The 25,064-nt window shown below is 43.1% G+C and overlaps 1 protein-coding gene across 1 annotated transcript in view; it reads left to right on the plus strand.

The window, feature by feature from the left end:
• Positions 1-25,064, plus strand: part of LOC122562312 (nucleoside diphosphate kinase) — a 682,191-nt gene that overhangs the window by 291,841 nt on the left and 365,286 nt on the right. The window lies entirely within an intron of this gene.

Here is a 25,064-nt window from a genome sequence, read left to right on the forward strand (position 1 = left end):
AGCCTGTTCAGCCTCTCCCAACAGCTCAAATCCTCCAACCCTGGAATCTTTTCTGAACCCTTTCAAGTTTCACAACATCTTTCCGATAGTAAGGAGACCAGAATTGCACGCAATATTCCAACAGTGGCCTAACAAATGCCCTGTACAGCCGCAACATGACCTCCCAACTCCTGTACTCAATACTCTGACCAATAAAGGAAAACATACCAAACACCTTCTTCACTATCCTATCTACCTGCGACTCCACTTTCAAGGAGCTATGAACCTGCACTCCAAGGTCTCTTTGTTCAGCAACACTCCCCAGGACCTTACCATTAAGTGTATAAGTCCTACCAAGATTTGCTTTCCCAAAATGCAGCACCTCACATTTATCTGAATTGAACTCCATCTGCCACTTCTCAGCCCATTGGCCCATCTGGTCCAGATCCTGTTGTAATCTGAGGTAATCCTTTTCGCTGTCCACTACACCTGCAATTTTGATGTCATCTGCAAACTTACTAACTGTACCTCTTATGCTCGCATCCAAGTAATTTATGTAAATGACAAAAAGTAGAGGGCCCAGCACCGATCCTTGTGGCACTCCACTGGTCACAGGCCTCCAGTCTGAAAAACAATCCTTGCCGCCACCACCCTCTGTCTTCTACCTTTGAGCCAGTTCTGTATCCAAATGGCTAGTTCTCCTTGCTAACCTTGATAACCAGTCTCCCATGGGGAACCTTGTCAAACGCCTTACTGAAGTCCATATAGATCACATCTACCACCCTGTCCTCATCAATCCTCTTTGTTACTTCTTCAAAAAACTCAATCAAGTTTGTAAGACATGATTTCCCACGCACAAAGCCATGTTGACTATCCCAAAACAGTCCTTGCCTTTCCCTCCAACAGCTTGCCCACCACCGAGGCCAGGCTCACCGGTCTATAGTTCCCTGGCTTGTCTTTACTGCCCTTCTTAAACAGTGGCACCACATTTAGCGGTTTGGATCAGAAATTGGCTAGCTGAAAGAAGACAGAGGGTGGTGGTTGTTGGGAAATGTTCATCCTGGAGCTCAGTTACTAGTGGTGTGCCACAAGGATCTGTTTTGTCATTTTTATATGTGATCTGGATGTGGGTGTAGAAGGATGGTTTAGTAAATTTGCGGATGACACTAAAGTAGGCAGAGTTGTAAATAGTGCCGAAGGATGTTGCGGGTTATAGAGGGACATAGATAAGCTGCAGAGCTGGGCTGAGAAGTGGCAAATAAAGTTTAATGTGGAAAAGTGTGAGGTAGTTCACTTCAGAAGCAGTAACAAGAATGTGGAGTACTGGGCTAATGGTAAGGTTCTTGGCAGTTTAGATGAACAGAGAGATCTCAGTGTCCAGGTGCATAAATCCCTGAAAGTTGCCACCCAGGTTGATAGGATTGTTAAGAAGACATACGGTATGCTGGCATTTATTGGTAGGGGGATTGAGTTTCAGAGCCACGAGCTTCAGCTGTATAAGACTCTGGCAAGGCCACACCTGGAGTATTGCGTGCAGTTCTGGTCACCGCATTATAGGAAGGATGTGGAAGCTTTGGAAAGGGTTCGGAGGAGATTTACTAGGATGTTGCCCGGTATGGAGGGAAGGACTAATGAGGAAAGGCTAAGGGAACTGTGACTGTTTTAATTGGAGAGAAGAAGGTAGAGAAGTGACTTAATCGAGACATATAAGATAATCAGAGAGTCAGTTAGGGTGGACAGTGAGAAGATTTTTCCTTGGATGATGAAGGCTAACACGAAACGACATAGCTTTAAATTGAGGGGTGATACATTTAGGGCAGATATCAGGGGTTGTTTCTTTATTCAGAGAGTAGTCAGGGCGTGGAACACCCTGCCCGCAACAGTAGTAGACTCGCTGATGTTATGGGCGTTTAAATGGGCATTGGACAAACATATGGATAATAATGGAACGGTGTAGGTTAGATGGACATCAGATTAATTTCACGGGTTGGTGCAACATCGAGAGCCGAACATTGTAACGTTCTATGTTCTATGTTCCATAACTTGCACCTTGAGTTGGTACCTGGGACTTCGATGTTGTGGCAATTTTGGAGACAGGGATAGAGCAGGGACAGGAATGGTTATTGCAGGTTCTGGGATTTAGACGTTTCAGTAAGATCAGGAAAGGTGGTGAAAGAGGGGGAGGTGTGGCACTGTTAGTCAAGGATAGTGTTACAGTGGCAGAAAGGACATTTGAGGTCGTACGGCCTGAGGAAAGGAGAGGTCACCCTGGTGAGAGTTTTCCATAGGCATCCGAATAGTTCCAAAGATGTAGAGGAAAGGACATAAAGATAATTCTGGATAGGAGCGAGAGTAACAGGGTTGTTGTAATGGGGGACTTTAACTTTCCAAATATTGACTGGAAATACTATAGTTCAAGTACTTTAAATGGGTCAGTTTTTGTCCAATGTGTGCAGGAGGGTTTCTTGACACAGTATGTGGACAGGCCAACAAGGGGCGAGGCCGCATTAGATTTGGTACTGGGTATTGAACCTGGCCAGGTGTTAGATTTGAAGGTAGGTGAGCACTTTGGTGATAGTGACCACAATTTAATTGTGTTTACTTTAGCGATGGAAAGGCAAGATTTATAGCTGGGGGAAAGGTAATTACAATGCAATTAGGCAAGATTTAGGATGCATATGATGGGGAAGGAAACTGCAGGGGAGGGCACAATTGAAATGAGGAGCTTATTCAAGGAACAGCGGGTTCTTGATAAGTATATGTCTGTCTGGCAGGGAGGAAGTGGCCAAGTGGGGGAGCCGTGGTTTACTGAAGAAGTTGAATCTCTTGACAAGAGGAAGAAGAAGGCTTATGTAGGACAAGACATGAAGGCTCACTTAGGGTGCTTGAGAGTTACAAATTAGCCAGGAAAGACCTAAAGAGAGAGCTAAGAAGAGCCAGGAGAGGACATGAGAAGTTATTGGCGAATAGGATCAAGGAAAACTCTGAAGCTTTCTATAGGTATATCAGGAAAAAAAGAATGACTAGAATAAAATTAGGGTCAATCAAGGACAGTAGTGGTGTCTGAGGCGATAGGAGAGCACTAAATGAATACTTTTCCTCAGTATTCACAGTAGAAAAAGACAATGTTATCGAGGAGAATACTGGCTACTAGACTAGACAGGATTGAGGTTCACAAAGAGGAGGTGTTAGCCATTCTGGAAAGTATAAAAATAGACAAGTCCCCTGGGCCGGATGGGATTTATCCTAGTATTCTCTGGGAAGCCAGGGAGGAGATTGCCGAGCCTTTGGTTTTGATCTTTATGTTGTCATTGTCTACAGGAACAGTGCCAGAAGACTGGAGGATAGCAAATGTTTTCCCTTGTTCAAGAAGGGGAGTAGAGACAACCCTGGTAATTATAGACCAATGAGCCTTACTTCAGTTGTGGGTAAAGTGTTGGGAAAGGTTATGAAGGATAGGATTTATAATCATTGAGAGAGGAATAAGTTGATTAGGGATAGTCAATGTGGTTTTGTGAAGGTTTTGAATTCCTTGAGAGGGTGACCAAACAGGTGGATGAGGGTAAAGTGGTTGATGTGGTGTATATGGATTTCAGTAAGGTGTTTGATAAGGTTCCCCATGGTAGGCTATTGCACAAAATACGGAGGTATGGGATTAAGGGGTTTAGCAGTTTGGATCAGAAATTGACTAGCTGAAAGATGACAGAAGGTGGTGGTTGATAGGAAATGTTCAAACTGGAATTCAGTTACTAGTGATATAGGACAGATGTTAGAAGTGGTTTATTTACTGCCTGCAACAGCAATAGAGTCGTCAACTTTAAGGGCATTTAAGTGGTGGTTGGATAAACATATGGATGATAATGAAATAGTGTAGGGTAGATAGGGTTCAGTTTGGTTCCACAGGTCAGTGCAACATCGAGGCTGAAGGGCCTGTACTGCGCTGTAATATTGCAGCTTGTTCTGTGCAGTTTTTTTTATTCACAATGTATTTAATTAGCTGGATATAAAATCCTGAATTGCTATTTTTGATCAAGTGCACGGTATGAGTTGGGGCCTTTGATTTCCCAGCCCAGCAATACATGCGTGAAGCTGCCAGGGCCCATTTATATTGAGAGTATTTGAAAGAAATAAAAGTGAACCCAGTACTGATCCCTGTCAATCACCACTGGTCACAGGCCTCCAGTATGAAAAACAACCCTCCGTCAACAGTGTCTGTCTCCTACTGTCAAGCCAACTTTGCATCCAGCTGGCTAGTTCACCCTGAATCCCATACTGTCTCACTTAACTAAATCAGTCACCATGTAGAATTTTGCAAAGGCTTTTAATAAAGTCCACATAAGCAATGTCTCTCACTCTGCCCTCATCAATCTTTTGGTCTTTGAACCTGCTGCATTATTCAGTAAGATAATGGCTGAGCTGAGTTCATCAGTAAGTGTGTAGAGGACTATATGCTGAAGTGGTTAAACCGAGATTCCCCAAATCAAAATCATGGAAGATCCATTCCCTACTGAAGACCAGATTTGAGGTATTCAATGTTGGGTGACACTGACTGTACAGGAAATCTAGGCACAATCTTCACAAAGCCATCAGGATGTCACGAGACAATGCCAGACTAAACTAGAGTCCCAGACTAACCACCCAAACACACGTAGAGTGTGGCAAGGCTGACACAATATAACAGGCTATAAGGCCAAGTCGAGTAGAATCACTGACAGCAATGCATCCCTTCCCGATGAGTTCAGTGTATTCTGTGCTTGTTTTATACAGAAGGTCAGTGAAATGATGCCACCTGCCCTGACAGCCTCGGGTATACCTGTACCCACAGTCACCACCGCAGGGGGCAGATCAAGCTTCTTGTGGGTGAACCCATGGACAGTGACTGGCCTGGAACCGAGTGTCCAGCCGTGCACTCAGATCCTGTGTGGACCAGCTGGGGGAGTATTTGCAGACACCTTTAACCTCCCCTTTCTATGATGTCAGATTCCTACCCACTTCAAGAAGACCATTATCGTCCTGATGCCAAAGAAATATCAGGCAGCCTGCCTTAATGACTACCACCCGGTGGCTCTGACATCTATCATTATGAAGTGCTTTGAGACTCACTTCAACTCCAACCTCCCAGATTGCCTTGATCTATGATAATTCACCTTTCATAGGTCTGTGGCAGATGCCATTTCACTGGCCCAACACTCATGCCTGGAATATGTGGATGACAAGGACATCTACATCAAGCTCCTATTTATTGACTTCACCACCAAAATTCCAAACAAACCCTTCTCCAAACTCCAAGCTGGGAATCTGCTCCTCTCTGTGTAACTAGATCCTCAACTTCCTCACCCTCAGTCAGGATAGGCAACAACCCCTTCTCTGCGATAATCCTCAACACCAGTGCCCCATAAGGGAGATACGAATGCAGCTCAATCCATCACAAAAACCAGCCTTCCACTGACTCCCTCTACACTTCCTGCAGTCTCAGAAAAGTAGCCAACATAATCAAACCACATGGCTACACCCTCATCCACCCTCATCTATCAGACAGAAGATACAGAAGTTTGAAAACATGTACCATCAGATTTCAGAACACCTTCTTTGCCGCTGTTAACAGACTTATGAATGGACGTGTTGATCTTTCTCTGCACCTTGGGGTGACACGGTGGCTCAGTGGTTAGCACTGCTGCTTCACCAGGGTCCCAGGTTCAATTCCAGCCTCAGGTGACTGTCTGTGTGGAGTTTGCACATTCTCCCTGTGTCTGCGTAGGTTTCCTCCGGGTGCTCCGGTTTCCTCCCACAGTCCAAATATGTGCAGGTCAGGTGAATTGGCCATGCTAAATTGCCCATAGTGTTAGGTACATTAGTCAGAGGGAAATGGGTATGGGTGGGTTACTCTTCGGAGGGTCTGTGTGGACTTGTTGGGCCGAAGGACCTATTTCCACACCGTAGGGAATCTTATCTAATCTAATCTTCTCTGTAGTTGTAACACTATATCCAGCTTTCTGTTCTATTACCCTGAAGTACTTATGTAAGGTATGATTTGTCTGGTTAGTGTGCAAAGCAATACTTCTCACTATATTTCTGTGCTTGTGACAATAATTAATCAAATCAAATCCAGTGGGGGTGTCAACCTTCTATAACTAGAAAACATAGCCCTTCACTGTCTTGGTGATAAAACTGCTGTCCAACTCAGCTTTCATGATCTAGCCTCCACTCATTTCTGGAGAAGATCATTCCACATACAATAACTGAATGAAATCATTTTCTTCTTATCTCTGTTTTACAGGGAATCCTCTTCTTCCTAAACTGTGTCCCTTCACTCTAGTCTCTGCCACAAAAGAAACATGTTCCTAATATCCACCTATCAAATCCCCTCAGGATCTCATATTTTTTAATTTACTCGTGAAAAGTGAGGGTCTCTGACTGGGTCAGCATTTATTGCCTGTCCCTAGTTACCCTCGAGAAGATGGGGAAGGAGAGCTGCCTTCTTGAACCACTACAGTCCATATACTGTAGGTAGACCCACATGCCCTTTCGGAGAGAATTCCAGGATTTTGACCCAGGAACGGTGTATATTTCCAAATTGGGATGAAGGGGAGCTGGAAGGTGGTGGTGTTTCCATCTATCAACTCCCTTGTCCTTTCAGTTGGTAGTAGTCAAAGGTTTGAAAGGTACTGTACAAAAGATTTCAGGGAATTTCTGCAGTGCATCTTGTGGACAGTACATACTGCTGCTAATGAAAGTCTGTGGGGGAGGGAGGGGATATTTGTGGATGTGGTGTCAATCAAGCGGCTGCTTTGTCCTGGATAGTGTTGAGCTTCTTGAGTGTTGTTGGAGCTGCCCCCATCCAGGCAAGTGGGGATTTTCCAACCCACTCCTGACTTCCCCAGAGCAGCACGTAGGCAGTAAGTCCTGGGCAGGGATTGGCACAGGGGAGGGTAGTCCTGGTACTTACCTTGGAGCAGCTGAGTGCTAGTATGGGGCGGAGTGGGGTCTGGAGCGGAGTGGGGTCTGGAGCGGAGTGGGGTCTGGAGCGGAGTGGGATAAGGAGCGGAGTGGGGTCTGGAGCGGAGTGGGATAAGGAGCGGAGTGGGATAAGGAGCGGAGTGGGATTGGCTGTTGGATTGGGGTCTGCACTGAGGCCCTGCACTGAGCTGCTGCCCTGTAATGTCTGTTTGAAATTTCCTCCCTTATTATAATGTCAACCCTTTAATGGTGTCCTATTTCTAACTTTCTTCTTCAACTCTAAGTAATGCAACTACTTTATTCCTCTGCTGTGTCCAAGAATTGTACCTACGTACTCGTACCGAAGGTGCCGCCATGAGAGACAGACATTGTCACAGCTTTTCACTGTACTCTGACAGTGGAGCACATGTGACAATGAAGGGATGTTGATATATTGGTGCCTTGTAGATGGTGGATGGGCTCTGGGGAGTCAAGAGATCAGTTATGTTATTGTAGAGTTGTGTTTTAATAAGATCACTGGTTTATTGTGCATTCTAGGTTTAGAACTGTTAGTCTCCCAAATTATGCTGCACAACTTCTTGCTTTTTATGCTATTTATTTGTAGCCAGAAAATTACATACATTCACCCTTCCAGATCTTTCTATCTACTCATGTGACTCTGACATCCCTGTTATATCATTATGTATGCTTCTGATGTTAATACCATTATTCTACATCTTCCCCCAAGATTTTGTATTTATATTTACATTCTGTACATCTCCCCTCACAGCTTCAGTTTTCACAGGGTTAGTCTCTAGTGCTTTGACCAGTCTCCTTGATCTGCTTCTTTGGGATGTTGGTTCTTTCTGTTGGTGAGTGTTTTCCTCCAGGGTGGCTGGAGTGCTTTCTTCTACTACTTCTGAGTAGCAAGTACTGGTTTCTGTTGGTTTCATGTTTAATGGTATTAATGCCTCTAGTTCCTCTTTTTGATGCCATAGTCTCTGTCAACATTTGTGATCTTGCATGTGGTGTTGTTTTCATTAATTATGACTTCCTTCTGTTGGCCTCTTATCCATACTCTCTCTGTGACTTCAGCTCTGGTCATTCTCATGCTCATTTTCTGTTGTTAAAATTTTGTACTTGATTGTTCCTTTGCTCTTCTTCCTGCTGCTTTACTTTCTTGTGGTCTTGCTCTGTGATATTACACAACAGGTTATAATCCAACAGGTTTATTTGGAAGTACTAGCTTTTGAAGGACTGGTCCTTCATCAGGAGAGCTTCCTGTGCTCTGAAAACTAGTACTTCCAAATAAACCTGGTAGACTATAACCTGGTGTGTTGTGTGATTTTTAACTTGTCCACCCCAATCCAACCCCAGCATCTCCACACCTGTAATGTTCGGTTTTGGTGTGTGACAGAGATCATAGGTGGAAGCCATGTTCTCAATCTCCTACCCATTCATGACTCTGGTAGTGGTAACTCAGCCTGTGGTCGTAAGGGCTCATAACTCAATAGAGCAAGATGGACCTATTTGTTTCTCTTCGATCAACCGTAATTGTTTGTATCTCTTTGTCAGCTTCTACAGGAGCTTGCAGCTCCACCTTCTTTTCCTTTTTTCTTTCTTTAATTTTATAAAATTTAACTTTAACTTACCTTTTTGAGGAGAGCTCAGATGACATTGAGGTGTCCAGCGTGTTGGAGGCAAGATTTATTCCAACGATGGTGGAGGGAGTCGAGTTGTGCTGCTGTCAGCGGTGGCGGAAGGAGGCAGGTTTGAGCCCAGTGCCCGGTAATAGCTGCATTGCCAAGATCGGCCGAGCACCGTCTGATGGCAGCATTGGTAAAGGCAAGATGGCGCCGAAGAATGGCAACACAGTTCAGAGCGATGAAGGGACTCAAGGCTAGCCAGCTGCTTCATGCTGGTGATGGTCTCCGCATCGTTGTGGATGATCCCAGGCTGAGTGCTTAAGAAGGCCTGTAATGTTGAACTTTTAACTTCATTGTTTCAGTTTATACCTGTATATTCTGCGTCTGGTTTATTTCTAATTTTAAAGATGGCACTGAGGTGCGGCAACATTACAACTACTTTTCATTTTATTTCAAGCAAATACAATGTGACAATAAATCATTCAATCAATAACTGCAATGATACTTCTCAAATGTTTAACTTCACCCCATCTTAAAAAATAACGAGAAGGAGGATTTTCTGCTTGATCTTGAATAAATGTACTCTTGTGTGCTCTCACACTTTTGATTGAAAGAAAGAAGGCAATAGTTTGTTTTTGTTTGTTGTTGGCTGTTTATAACACAAGGAATACAATAAGCAACCAGTTCTTCTCTGGAATGGATAATCCCTAACCATCATACTGACAGCTGTACCCTTCCTTAACACTTTGTAATCTCCAAATGGGTCTGGTGCAATTTTTAAAGAATATGAAGTCAGAATGCCCTCAAATTAACTATCTCTTGTTGAAGACTAATCCAACAATGACAGTGAGGAGCTTGCATTGTTCAAAGCACCAATATAGTGTTAAATTGTTGGCTACATCATCTGGTTGTCCTTTCCAGACAATCTTTCTGCATGTGAGGATATTCTTCTTCCTGCTCTACATGTTGTTTTATCTTTTAAACTGCTTTTCGGTGATTACATCAAAAACCTCCTATTCCGTTCCATGTGCTGGGGTACTTGAGAGTGTGTCTGCTGCTGTTGGTGCGTTTTCAGTACATATTCACTGAATAATTCATATCTCACAGACCTCAGCTGGAATTTTGAATTCTGAGTGACATCTTGGCAAATACTTTCATGTTCAGAAGAGTGACCAGTTGTTTTTGCTTAGTTTCAATTTTGAACTGTAATCCCATGCATAATCGGGAACATTTTCACCTGCTCACATTACTGATAGAGCTTCTTACACGACTCCACCATAACATCTCCTCCTCTGTTGATGTTCCAGAGATAGAATAAACTAATCTCTGCTTTTTGCCTTTCTGCACTTGAAACAGTACTGTCTCCAGTCCTAAAGATAAGGCATTTGTTCCTACATTATACAGTAAATGTGGATTATAATGTTTTAACATTTCTAAAGAGATTAAAAGTTATTTAATTTTTTTCAAAATATTTTTCAGGTCCAGATTCCTGTACCAGTGTTTACCCTGTCGCAAAGCTTTTCTCACATTGACCTCTGCCAAACATGATAGGAATGTATCCACTTAATTCACCATCCTCAGAAATCTCCGAGGCTGAGTCATTCCTGGGTGATGGTAATTCTCTTAATAGATTTGCCGTGTGTGATGAAATGTGATTCCAATGGCTTATGTTATGCATCTAAGAAATTTTATTTTAGGTTTGGCAAATGCACATTTTTCATTAAGTGCTAGATCTGCATAAAACTGTTCAACTCTTTAGTTATGTTTCTGTTTTGTGGATCCAGTGGCACATTACAACCTCAAAGCCTTCTTTGAAAGGTTTTTAGAAGAGAACAATCCCAAAAGTTAATCTGTTAAAAGAATAGCATCCAAGTGGTGTTATAAATGTAGTCAGCAATCCAGGAACAGTCGTCAGGGTCCATTGTTAGCACCAGTTTGGTAGAGAAGGTTCTCTGGATGAGTTTTGCTAAAGTTTCATTAACTGATTCTTCATTCCACTGATTTATTTAACTCAGTTAAAACCACACAGATTCTTACAGAATCATGGGGTTTTGCAATCGTAACCAGACTTGAACACCATCCACTTGATAACTAGTGAGATAGCTGCTTTTCTACTTCAGCTTTAACTTTTCCCAAGAGCGGGTGAGGGAGTTTCACCCGCTGAATGAGCAAGTTGGTTTAGCACTAACCCATTGGCTGATACAATATACAATTGCTTTCCCCAATTCTTGCAACAACTTTAAAAACTCACTTTGAAATTCAGTCATGTGTTCAGCAGCTACAATCCCATTAATCTTGCAGATGTAGTCAAATTTAAAGGAAAACTTCCAACTTAGAAGAATAGGATGGAATGATTCAAGGATTTCGCAGTCTTTATATTTAAGCTTTACCATGAACTGGCCTTGAACTTTTAATTAAGTTACTCCAGAATCTTGCAATTTGATCAACAATGGATGTAGGTTTGCTCGCTGAGCTGGAAGGTTCATTTCCAGACGTTTTATTACATTACTAGGCAACATCTTCAGTGGACCTCATGCAAAGCAATGCTGAAAATTCCTGCTTTCTATTTATATGTTTTGGTTTCTTTGGGCTGGTGATGTTATTTCCTGTGGTGAAGTCACTTCCTTTTCCTTTTTCAGGGGGTGGTAGATGGGATCACCACAGGAAATGACACCAACAACCCAAAGAAACCCAAACATATAAATAGAAAGCAGGAATTTTCAGCAGTGCTTCGCGTGAGGTCCACCGAAGATGTTAAATAGCAAGGTAATCAGACGTCTGGAAATGAACCTTTCAGCTCAGCAAGCAAACCAACATCCAAAAGCTGCACCTGAGCTACAAATCTTCTCAAAACTCGCTTGATACACAATGGTAACAATTTAATATGTTTGATCTGGTAATACTGAGACTCTGGTTCCCATACATAGTTTAAATGCTGTGTTGGTGTCTATCTACTTTTCGTTTAACATTTCAGTACTCTTCAGCATATTTAATTTCTCTGAGGAATGGTTTGGTCTGTTCTTGTGTTTCTCAACCTATCGTATGTGGAATTGCTTTATCTTTTTTTTGCTTGTTGTCTGGATTTTTTTTAAAAAAGCAACCTGCTTTAAATGAGCTAATTTTCTACACTTATAGAATTCTGCTCCCTCTCAATATTGATATTCGTCACATTTGTGAGGCTTGTTTCCAACACACACTGGTCACATTTTAAAATGGTATTTGGCATGCTTTCTCCTGATCTGGCATGATGAAATTTTCTCTTTAGCGACTTATAAACTTAATTGACCGGTTTTATTACATGGACTGCCCCTTTCCTCTTGTTTCAGGTCTATTCTGTTTCCTAAGTACTGTTTACCTCATGGTTTGAAACACTTGCAACATGGTTAAATTGTCTCTAAGCTGCAAAAATCCTGAAAATGTCTCCTCTGCACTCCTGACCACAATTTGATTGTGGTGTCATCACAAGTGCAGTTTTCTAATAGCATATACAGATCATTCATAAACAAATCAATGCTTTCACATGGCCTTTGTTTTTTGTCTATTAAGCTTTGCCTGTCCAACAGTTTAATTTCTATAAATGCTTTCAAACTCAAGGTTTTCTTCAACAGATGGCTTTCTGATCTTTTTTCCATGCCTCCATATTTTTATATCTTCTGGAGTTGGGACTGTTAGTCTCCCAAAAGTATACTACTTGGCTTTATTTTTATGCGAAAGCTCTTTATTTGCAACAAGGTCTTTATATCCATTTTCTTCAGACAAAGTTAGAGCATCTCTTCCCTTCCAGAGCTCTCTATCCACTCATGTGATTCTCATGTCATTATTACATATTATCCCATGTGCTTTTGTTGTTAGTCCAGTTCCTCCACAATCACCTCTTCTTCTACTGACCTCCAGCAGGTATTGGCCAACCTTTCCACCTTTCTTCAGCAATCTTTCGTCTCAAGCTTGATCAAAAATACATTTCTTGGAAGTGTGATGGAGAAACCAAGGGGTTTGAGGAGAAAATCGCCAGAGTGTGGGACTGAGACATCCTCATCACTGTCAGCATTTTGTAGACTTTTTCCCTATAATGTTCAGACAGGCTCAATCTTATAGTGCACCCTCAGAGATTTAATGGTTTTGAGTCCTTTAAGGCTGTCAATATCTCTGTGTAAGTGATAGGACCTACAACAAAAAAATTCAAAGGCTTTGCTATGAAAAGTCTCATGTTACACATGCAAAATGTTAACTATTTTCAAAGTTTTACCTCTATTTTCATCTTTCAGAGATTGAAATTCTTCAAAGCTCATCAGCTTCTTCTAGAATTCTAAAGAATTACTTACTATTGATTTGGTTTCTGTGGTAACGCTCATTGCTAATTCCTTCCCTTAACGTTCTCCAAAGAATATAGTTTGAAGAATCCTGTATCATATCAGGTGGTTCCCTCGCTCCCTCCCTACAGTCTTACTTTGTGCTTTTCACATCGCCTGAGAGCTTCATTTCTTCAAACTACCTTTAATCCAGCCCTTATATATTTATCTTGTGTACTCAGTAATATAACTGTAAAGGTTATCCATTCATTTTCAGCTGAAGGTTTCTTAAGTACAAGTGACAAGAAGAGGAGAAGGCCATTTGGCCAATTTCACCTTCTCCATCATTTTTGATAGCTATGGTAATTCAAGTTTTGAATTCTCAATTCCCTCCACGTTCTGTATATCCTTAATGCCTATTGTTCCATTTCACTCTCTTTTAAATACCTAAATTAACTTTTTGCTCTGCTACCTATTTTGAACATTATACTACACAACCTTCAATGTAGGAAAGTTTTTTTCTTGGAATTACATTTAATCAAAGAAAATGGAATCATTCTGTTTGGATCACTATTTTAACCTGAGTTAGTTTTCAGTGACTTGTATACCTCCAAACAGAACATCATAGAATCACATGGTCACAAACGTTTGTATAGAATGAATCCATTCACTCCATTGCGCCTGCACCGAGTGCCAATCTTCTATCTTTCCCCCATATCCCTGCACACCATTTCTATTCAACTAATCATTCAATACTCCTCTTGAATGCCTCAATTGAACCTGCCTTCACCACATTTTCCAGCAGTGAATTCCAGACCCTAACTACTCGCTCTGTGCAAACATTTTTTTCTCTCATCATATTTGCTTCATTTGCACATCTCTTGAACTCTATGGCCTCGTGTTCTTGTTCCTTTTATGAATGGATACAGCTTCTCCCTATCCTATTCAGCATGCTCATGATTTTAAAAATCTTTTTCAGATCTTCTCTCAGCTTTCTTCTCTCAAAGGAGGACAGGCCCAGTTTATCAATCTATTTTCATAATTGAAGTTTTTCGTTCCTGGAACCATTCTTGTAAATCACTACGGCACTGTCTCTGGTGTGTTCACATCTTTCCTATAATGTCGTGCCCACAACTGTAACATGTCTCCAGCTAAGATCTAACAAGAATCTTATACAAATGCAACATCACTTCCTTACTCTTGTGCTTGATGCCATTATTAATATAGCCAAGCATATTGTTTATGAACTACTCTCTTCACCTGTCCAACCATGTTCAATGATTTACACCAGGTTTACACCAGGTCCATTTTCTCCTGCTCTTCCCTTAGAATTGTGCCCCTTCTTTCATATTGTTTCTAATGTTCTTCCCACCAAAATGCATCATCTCTCAATTCTGCACATTGAACCTCATTTTCTACTCATCTGCCCATTCTACCAACTTCACGTGGATCTCGTTGAATATGAGTTCCCTGATTGGGGGTGTTAACCTGGTCCAATGAAGGAGCCATGGCTGACAGATAGAAACAAGAGTGTCAGAGGTTCTGTTCACTCTGAGAGCTGGCTCTGAGGGAGCTGGATCAGTGTCATGAACTCTCCCTGTGTAAGTAGAAGGTGACTGGGAGATGGCATACCAGCCTCTGTGGGGTTATTTTGCACTGGCATATGATTCAGTTCTTTTTCTTTAGGCTACAATGTTAACCAATAACCTTAAAAATCACACAACACCAGGTTATAGTCCAACAGGTTTGTTTGGAAGTACTAACTTTCAGAGCGCTGCTCCTTCATCAGGTAGCAAGTGGTTTGGGATCATAGGACACGATCCTGCCCACTGTTGGACTATAACCTGGTGTTGTGTGATTTTTAACTTCGTCCACCCCAGTCCAACACTGGCTCCTCTACATCATGGCAACCAATAACCTAGTTGATCAAATTATAAGCAATGCCCACCAATAGCACTGTTACAATGACAGCAAAACTTAAAGAGGAGAAAACAAGTGGGAGCGGGGGGGTGTGGGGCACAAAATCAGAATGGAATTAGTGGGGAAAATAATGCTGTTGAGCCCCCATGGTGCTCACCTCTCTCAGTGCCTCGGGAGTGTTGGTGGATACCACATGTTCCCTGTCCAAAGAGACCCAGGCACAAGCCCAGTTGCGGGAGAGGAGTAGGAAATCACAAATTACCACTCTGTCTATAACCCACTGCCTGGACTTGTTGCTGGACTTGTTGATGGCAGAGCCAGGAGAGAGTCCTCCAACCTGCTCACCTCCTTTCTACACAGAGTGCCCAAAGGTCAGAATGTGGACCTGCGCTGCAACCAAGAAAGACTATGATGCGTTCTTTTAAGTAACCAAAAACAGGGGTGGGGGGGGAAGGGGAGGTGCGGTGGGAACAACTGCCCAGAGCCAACATAAACATGGTTCCATGAACTCCACAGCACTGCATATTAAGGAATCGGTGAGCCACCGTAGCCTGTGATTGTGCAGCACCCTCCACCCAGGAGGGGTCTCACTTAGAGGGCCCTCCGCTAGGGATCCCTGTCGCCCAGCACTGAAATGGAAAACCAATACGTGTCTGGACAGAACTCACTTCTTTTAGATTTTATAGCCCTCCACCAATGTAACCAATTACCCAATTACCAATGAACAAAGAAGAAACACTGCCCTCTAGGGGCAGTATTACAGTAACAAAAATCAAAAAAGGTGGAGGCACTAAATCTAAATATATTTAATGAGAGTTCGCCCTCTTTTAAAATTTTAACCACCAATCTTACACTATCAAATAACAAACACTGACTCTGGTGCAGCAGGATAGGGAAGGAAAGGAGTGAGGGACAGGGCAGTTCTTTTTTTATTTTGTAAAACCTACGACCAAATCACCCAATAAACTAATGAAGCAAGTAACAAAATACAGTCAGTTCTGCAATGATACGCGTTTCTTCAACACCAATTGGCTAGAATGCGATTGAAGAATTTAGATCATTATTTGTAGAACTTTCCTTACCTGTATTAGCTAAGACCCGATTCCAGCCCCATCAGTTTAAATGGTGCAGCTATTACACGATTTTCTTATAATGCGGGATCACTCAGGAATGGAACCATCACGGTACATCAGAACCATCACGATACATCAGAACAGACTGGACAGAGAACTCACCTCTTAAATACAAACACTACTGAGCATCACTACTCTCAGTTAACCCGGGAACTGGTCTATTTGAGTCTTAAAAGGACCTACATTTCTTACCCTGACAGAGGAACTTGTCAAGTCACATCACAGCCAATGTCATGCCTGAACCAACAACATTAAATGTAGTAACAAAAACAGAAATTACTGGAAAAACTCAACAGATCTGGCAGCATCTAAGGAGCGAAAGCAATGTTGAGGTTTTGAGTCCACTGACTCTTCTTTAGAACTGATAATAATGAGGAAAGGTCAGTGCAGAGGAACCTCAGTTATCCAGCATTCAGTTATCCGGATTTCAGATTATCCAAACAAAATTGCAAGGTCCTAATGCTTGGCTAAACTGTGTTATTCTGCATTCGATTATCCGAACATTCGATTATCCAAACAAAATGCTGTCGTTCATCTCGTTCAGATACTCCAGGTTCCTCTGTGTCTGTGCTAGAAGAGGGATGGGGATGGGGGAGATGTAAGGAGTAAACAGGAGTTGGAGATGGAGTTCAGAAAAAGAGAATCACATTAGCTTACATGGGCTGCAACTACAAGCAACCCATTGTCAGCCAACACCGATCCCCACTCACAGCTAATCATTTTCCCAGGCTGACCTTCACCCATTCCATTGTCTGCCCAGTTGTATTTTCCTCTTCCTTTGGGCTCCATCTCCACCCTCCCCCCCCCCCCCCCCCCCCCCCCATCCCTTCTCTAGCATATATACTAACCTCTTCCTAGCTGCAATCAGTTCTGAAGAAGGATCAATGTTAGCTCTGCTTTCTCTCCAATAATGCTGCAACATCTGCTGAGATTTTCCAGCAATTTCTGTTTTTGTTTCTGATTGCCAGCATCAGCAGTTCTTTGGTGTTATCATTGAGTGTAGGAACTGGCCATTTACCCGGTGGCTGTTTGTGGGATTTTGCTGAGGCCACATTTCCAACATGACAACAGGGACTGCACTTCAACATCTTACTTCATTGGGTGTGAAGTGCTTTAGGACATCCTGAGGTCATGCTATAGAAATGCAAATGTTCTCTTGACAGTGGAAGTCAATTAGAATATGTTTGTTGCAGGTTTCTCTTGTGGAATTTAATCGATGAGGTTGCCTCTGATAAGACTGGTTAAACATTGTGTCTCATTTATATTGACTCTGAGAGAGGTGCCCTTTCAAACTGGCTTGTAGCTGATCATCAGTGATTGATTGTATGCCTGTTAGAAACCACTCCACAAAAAGATATGCGTGTACGTTCACAAATCAGGCAAAGCCTGGTGCCCTGACTCAGGTATAATGAGACATAATTTAATGTCTCTATGTTGCAAGGGAATTTGAAATATTTTTCTTTTTTGTTAATGTTTGGCTCATTGGAACTTGAGAAGAGGTTCAGATGCCACAGAATGGAATTACCCATCAAGGCATCAGTGCTTTGGCCCATTCTTTCACAATCAATGCCAGCCTCAGTGTCCTGACCCTCAATGACAATACCTTCCCTGAAACAGGGGCTGTCTACATGGTAAAGGTATGTATACATCTTAGTGAGCTGTTCCACCTTAAATTGTGCTGTAGATAGACACTGAGTGCAGAAAAGAGAAGAGAGCGAAAAGCAGGAATTCTCAATGGTTGAGTATAGACCAGTTTGTCTGTGCCAGTGTTTATGTTTAATACTTATCCTGTACCCATGGTTAAGTAGTTATTGGTAAACATCAAATTTAATGAAAAAGTTTATTTGGGAATGCAACCAACATAATCAAAGACCCCCCCCCCCCCCTCCCACCTCAGTTATACTCTCTTCCACCGTTCTCTGCCAGGCAGAAGATGTAAAAGTTTGAATATATGTACGAACAGATTCAAGAGCAGCTTCTTCCCCGCTGTTATCAGACTTTTGAACAGACCTCTTAAATATTAATTTTGATCTCTCTCTGTAGCTTCTCTGCAGCTGTAACACTGTATTCTGCACTCTGTTCTGCTACCCTGATGCACTTTATATGATACAATCTGCCTTTATAGCACAAAACAACACATTCACTGGATCTCGGTACATGATTTATTGTCAGAATCAATCAATTAATTATGCAAAGATGAAGGCAGGTCAGATGATTGGTCGTGATATAAAGAACATCAGAGAATAATTGGACAATTAATCAGAAGAAAGAAATTAGACCATGAGTTGGAGCTAGAAATGTAAAAACGGATAACAAGAGTTTCTACAAGTAATTAAAAAGCAAAGACTATTTAAAGTAACTGTTAGTCCTCCAGAGGATGAAAATAGTGAGTTAATTTATAATGAAGAAATGGCAGATAAAATGAACAAATCTTTTGCTTCTATTTTTACTATCGAGTTAAGAAGGCATATGGGGCACTAGCCTTTATCAGTTGTGGTATAGATAATGAGAGCAGGGGGGGGTATGTTGGAGCTGCACAAAACTTTGGTTAAGCCACAGCCAGAGTACTGTGGACAGCGGTGTTGTCAAACTATAGGAAGGATGTGATTGTACTGGAGGGGGCGCAGAGGAGCATCACCAGGATGTTGCCTGAGGTAGAACATTCTCTCCGTGAAGAGAGGCTGAATAAATTTGGGTTGTTTCATTGGATCAGAGAAGACTGACTGGGTAACCATGAGGGGCATATTAGATTAGATTAGATTACATTACAGTGTGGAAACAGGCCCTTTGGCCCAACAAGTCCACACCGACCCGCCGAAGCGAAACCCACCCATACCCCTACATTTACCCCTTACCTAACACTACGGACAATTTAGCATGGCCAATTCACCTGACCCTGCACATCTTTGGACTGTGGGAGGAAACCGGAGCACCCGGAGGAAACCCACGCAGACACGGGGAGAATGTGCAAACTCCACACAGTCAGTCGCCTGAGGCGGGAATTGAACCCGGGTCTCTGGCGCTGTGAGGCAGCAGTGCTAACCACTGTGCCACCGTGCCGCCCTATGCAGGGTGGATAGGATGCAGCTGTGTTCCCCTTTGTTGAAGGGTCAATAAAAAGGAGGTATAATTTTAAGGTGAAGGATAGGAGGTTTAGAGGGAATTTGAGGAAAATGTTTTCACTCAGAGGGTGGTGGGAATCTGGAATATACTGCCTGGGAGAGGAGTTGAGGCGGGAAATCTCACAACCTTTAAAAAGTACTTGGATGAGCATTTGGAATTCAAGGCTATGGCCTAGAGCTGGAAAGTGGGGTTAGTTTAAATTGGTCAATGAAACTTCTCTGTCAATGATTTCGATAAGGGAAATGAAGGCATGGCTGATAGATTTGCAGATGACACAAGGGTGGATAGGAAAGTAAAATCACAGAAATGCTATGACACAGAAAGAGGCCACTCAATCAATCAAGGTATTCAGGAAGAGTCAGCATGGCTTTGTGAAATGGAAATCATGTTTAATCCTCAGTCATGTTGTGGAGAGGCTATAAGGAGGTTGCAGGTGGATATAGATAACTGAGTAAGTGACAAAAATCTGACAGATGGAATGAATTGGTCAAAAATGTGGAATTGTTCACTTTGGCAAAAAGAATGTAGAAGTAGAGTCTTACTTAAATGTTGAATAAATGCAAAATTCTTGGATGTGGAGAGATGTAGCTGTTCTATGAGTCACAGAAGTTAGGAAGCGAATATGGCAAGTAATTAAAGCTCATGGAATGCTACTCTTTATTACAAGAGGAATTTACCCTAAAAGCTAGGATATTATGGATTCAGATTAGAGTGGTGCTGGAAAAGCACAGCAGGTCAGGCAGCATCCGAGGAGCAGGAAAATTGACGTTTCAGGAATAGAGGCAGGAAGCCTCGAGAGTGGAGAGATAAATGGGGGTGGGGGGTGGGGTGGGGTGTGGATGGAGGTGATAGGTCAGGGGGAAGGGTGGAGTGGATAGGTGGGAAGGAAGATAGGCAGGTAGGACAGGTCATGAGGACGGTGCTGAGCTGGAAGGTTGGAACTGAGGTAAGGTGGGGGGGGAGGGGAAATGAGGAAACTGGTGAAATCCACATTGATGCCCTGGGGTTGAAGTGTTCCAAGGCGGAAGATGAGGCGTTCTTCCACCAAGCTTCGGGTGGTGAGAGAGTGGCAATGGAGGAGGCCCAGGACGTCCAGGACCTCGGCAGAGTGGGAGTGGGAGTTGAAATGTTGGGCCACGGGGCGGTGTGGTTGATTGGTGCAGGTGTCCCAGAGATGTTCCCTAAAGCACTCTGCTAGGAGGCGTCCAGTCTCCCCAATGTAGAGGAGATCGCATCGGGAGCAACGGGTACAATAAATGATATTGGTGGATGTGCAGGTAAAACTTTGATGGATGTGGAAGGCTCCTTTAGGGCCTTGGATGGAGGTGAGGGAGGAGGTGTTGGCGGAGATTTTACAATTCCTGCGGTGGCAAGGGAGGGTGCCAGGTTTCCTCAAAGACCATTCCCTCCATGACCACCTGGTTTGGTCCACGCCCCCCCTACAACCCACCCTCCCGTCCTGGCACCCTCCCCTGCCATCGCAGGAATTGCAAAACCTGCGTCCACACCTCCTCCCTCACCTCCATGCCTGATGAAGGGCTTTTGCCTGAAACATCGATTTCCCTGCTCCTCGGATGCTATCTGACCGGCTGTGCTTTTCCAACACCACTCTAATCTAGACTCTGGTTTCCAGCATCTGCAGTCCTCACTTTTGCCTATTATAGATCCAGTTATGTAAAGCATTGGTGAGACATAGTAACTTAGAAAATAGGAGCAAGGAGTAGGCCATTTGGCCCTTCAAGCCTACTCCAGTATTCAACATGACTGATCATTCAACTTTTGTAGGAAGAATAGAGGCACATACTATTTTCTAAATGAGGAAGAGCTTTGGAAATCTGAAACACAAAGGGATTGAGGAGTCTTAGTTCAGGATTCTCTTAAGATTAATGTGCAGGTTCAGTTGGCAGTTTGAAAGGCAAATGCACTGTTAGAATTCATTTCAAGAGAACAAGAATACAAGGGCAGGGGTGTACTCTGAGGCTGTATAAAGCTCTGGTCAGACCACATCTGGGATATTGCGAACAGTTTCGCTCCCCACATCTAAAGTAGGGTGTGCTATCAATGGACAGGATCCAGAGGAGGTTGACAAGAATGATCCCAGGAATGAAGAGCTTGTCATATAAGGAGTGATTAAGAATGCTGGGTTTGTACTTGATAGAGTTTAGAAGGGCATGATTGAGACTTACAGAATACCAAAGGGCCTGGATAGAGTGAACGTGGAGAAGATATTCCCACTAGTAAGCAAGACTAGGACCCAAGGGCACAGCCTCTAATGGAAGGGATGATCCTTCACAACTGAGATAAGGAGGAATTTCCTCAACCAGATGGTGGTGAATCCATAGCACACATTACTGCAGTGGGCAGTTGAGGCTAAGCCATTGATTGTATTGAACACAGAGGTGGGAGAAGGCAGGAGAATGGGGTGGAGAAACATTATCAGCCATGATCAGACTCAATGAGCAGATTGGCTTAATTCTGCTCCGACATCTAATGGTATTATATTCCCCCTTTCTCCCCATGCTCTTTGATTCCTTTAGCCCTAAGAACTGTCTCTAACTCCTTCTTGAAAACATTCATTGTTTTGGTCTAAACTACCACCTGTGGAAGATAATTCCACAGGCAACATTTGGAATGCTATGTACAATTTTAAAACAGAGAACATGACTGCACAGTACAGGCCCTTCGGCCCTAGATGTTGCTCCAACCTGTGAAACCAATCTGAAGCCCATCTAACCTACACAATTCCATTCGCGTCCATATGTCTATCCAATGACCATTTAAGTGCCCTTAAAGTTGGCAAGACTACAACGGTTGCAGGCAGGGCGTTCCACGCCCTTACTACTCTCTGAGTAAAGAAACTACCTCTGACATCTGTCCTATATCTATCACCCCTCCATTTAAAGCTATGTCCCCTCATGCTAGCCATCACCATCTGAAAAAGGCTCTCACCGTCCACCCTATCTAACCCTCTGATGATCTTGTATGTCTGAAATAAATCACCTCTCAACCTTGGTCTGTCCAATGAAAGCAACCTCAAGTCCCTCAGCCTTTCCTCGTAAGACCTTCCCTCCATACCAGGCAACATTCGAGTAAATCTCCTCTGAACCCTTTCCAAAGCTTTCACATTCTTCCTATAATTTGGTGACCAGAACTGTACACAATACTCCAAGTGCGGCCGCACCAGTTTTGTAACGCTGTAACATGATCTCATGGTTCAGAAACTCAATCCCTCTACTAATAAAAGCTAACACACCATATGCCTACTTAACAACCCTGTCAACCCAGGTGGCAACTTTCAGGGATCTCTACATATGGACAACAAGAACTTTCCGCTCATCTACCCAACCAAACATTTTACCATTATCCCAGTACTCTGCATTCTTGTTGCTCCTTCCAAAGTGAATCACCTCACACTTTTCCACATTAAACTCCATTTGCCACCTCTCAGCCCAGCTCTGCAGCTTATCTATGTCCCTCTGTAACCTGCAACATCCTTTGGACTGTCTACAACTCTACCGACCTCAGTGTCATTTGCAAATTTACTAAATCATACTTCTGCGCCCTCATCGAGGTAATTTACAAAAATGACAAACTGACAAAACAGATCCTTGTGGTACACCACTAGTAACTGAACCCCAGGATGGACATTTCCCATCAATCACTACCCTCTGTCTTCTTTCAGCTAGCCAATTTCTAATCCAAACTGCTGAACCCCCTTAATCCCATGCCTCCATATTTTGAGGAGTAGCCTACCATGGGGAACCTTATCAAACACCTTACCGAAATCCAATATATACACCACATCAACCACTTTACCCTCATCCACCTTTTTGGTCACCCTCTAAAAGAATTCAAAAGTCAAAAACGTATTGACTATTCCTAATCAACTTATTCCTCTCTGGATGATTATAAATCCTATCTCTGATAACCTTTTCCAACACTTTACCCACAACCGAAGTAAGGCTCACTGGTCTGTAATTACCAGTCATGATTTGGAGATGCCGGTGTTGGACTGGGGTGTACAAAGTTAAACATCACACAACACCAGGTTATAGTCCAACAGGTTTCCTGACACCTGTTGGACTATAACCTGGTGTTGTGTGATTTTTAACTTTGTAATTACCAGGGTTGTCTCTCCTCCCCTTCTTGAACAAGGGAACAACATTTGCTATCCTCCAGTCTTCTGGCACTGTTTCTGTAGACAATGACAAATAGAGATCAAAGCCAAAGGCTTTGCAATCTCCCCCCTGGCTTCCCAGAGAATCCTGGGATAAATACCATCCAGCCCACGGGATTTACTTGCAAACACCTCCTCCTTGAGAACCTCAATCCTGTCTAGTCTAGTTGCCTGTATCTCAGTATTCTCCTCGACAATGTTGTCTTTTTCTAGTGTGAATATTGAGGAAAAATATTCATTTAGCACTTCCCCTATCTCCTCTGACTCCACACACAACTTCCCACAGCTATCTTTGATTGGCCCTAATCTGACTCTCATCATTCTTTTATTTCTATAAAAATCCTTAGGGTTTTTCTTGATCCTATCCACCAACGACTTCTCATGTTCCCTCTTGGTTCTTTTTAACTTTTTCTTTAGGTTTTTTTCTGGCTAACTTGTCACTTTCAATCATCCTAACTGGATCTTCACATCTCACCCTCAACATAAGCCTTCTTCCCTGCCTGACAGGTACATACTTATCAAGGACCCACAGTAGCTGGTCCTTGAATAAGCTCCACATTTCAATTGTGCCCTACCCTGCAGTTTCCTTCCCCATCCTATGCATCCTAAATCTTGTCTAATCACATCATAATTGCCTTTCCCCCAGCTATAACTCTTGCCCAGCAGTATACACCCATACCTTTCCATCGCCAAAGTAAACATAACCGAATCGTGGTCACTATTGCCAAAGTGCTCACCTACCTCCAAATCAAACACCGTGTTCATTACCCAGTACCAAACCTAATGTCGCTTTGACTTCTTGTTGGCCTGCCTACATACTGTGTCAGGAAACCGCCCTGCACATATTGGGGAAAAAAACTGACCCATCTAAAATACTTGAATACAGTATTCCCAGTCAATATTTGGAAAGTTAAAAACCCCATAACAACTACCCTGTCACTCTCGCTCCTATTGGGGATCATCTTTGCTATCCTTTCCTCTACATCTCTGGAGTTATTTAGAGGACTATAAAAAACTCCCAACAGGGTGACCTCTCCTTTCCTGTTTCTAACCTCAGCCCATACTCCCTCAGTTGACGAGTCCCCAAACATCCTTTCTGCAACTGTAATACTGTCCTTGACCAACAATGCCACACCTCCCCCTCTTTTACCATCTTCTTTGTTCTTACTGAAACATCTATATCCTGGAACCTGCAACAACCATTCCAGTCCCTGCTCTATCCATGTCTCTGAAATGGCCACAACATCGAAGTCCCAGGTACCAACCCATGCTGCAAGTTCACCCACCTTATTCCGGATGCTCCTGGCGTTGAAGTAGACGCACTTCAAACCAACGTCTTGCTTGCCGGTACACTCTTGCGATCTTGAAACCTTATTTCAGACCTCACTACTCTCAACCTCCTGGACACTGGAGCTACAATTTCGGCTCCTGTTCCCATCCCCCTGCTGAATTAGTTTAAACCCTCCCAAACAGCTTTAGCAAATTTCCCCCTCAAGATATTGATACCACTCTGGTTCAGGTGAAGACCATCCTGTTTGCAGAGGTCCCACCTACCCCAGGATAAGCCCCAATTATCCAGGAATCCAAAACCCTCCCTCCTGCACCACCCCTGTAGCCACGTATTCAAACTCGTCTCTCTCCCTATTCCTCACCTCCCTCGCACATGGCACAGGCAACAAACCAGAGATAACATCTCTGTTTGTCCCAGCTCTAAGCTTCCACCCTAGCTCCCTGAATTTCTGCTTTAAATCCCCATTCCTTTTCCTACCTATGTCGTTGGTGCCAATGTGGACCACAGCTTGGGGCTGCTCCCCCTCCCCCTCAAGGATCTGGAAAACACGATCAGAGACATTGCCAACCT

This window comes from Chiloscyllium plagiosum, unplaced genomic scaffold, assembly GCF_037043375.1.
Source record: "Chiloscyllium plagiosum isolate Xiang-an unplaced genomic scaffold, Cpla_swu_hap1 HiC_scaffold_25, whole genome shotgun sequence".
NCBI lineage: Eukaryota > Metazoa > Chordata > Chondrichthyes > Orectolobiformes > Hemiscylliidae > Chiloscyllium > Chiloscyllium plagiosum.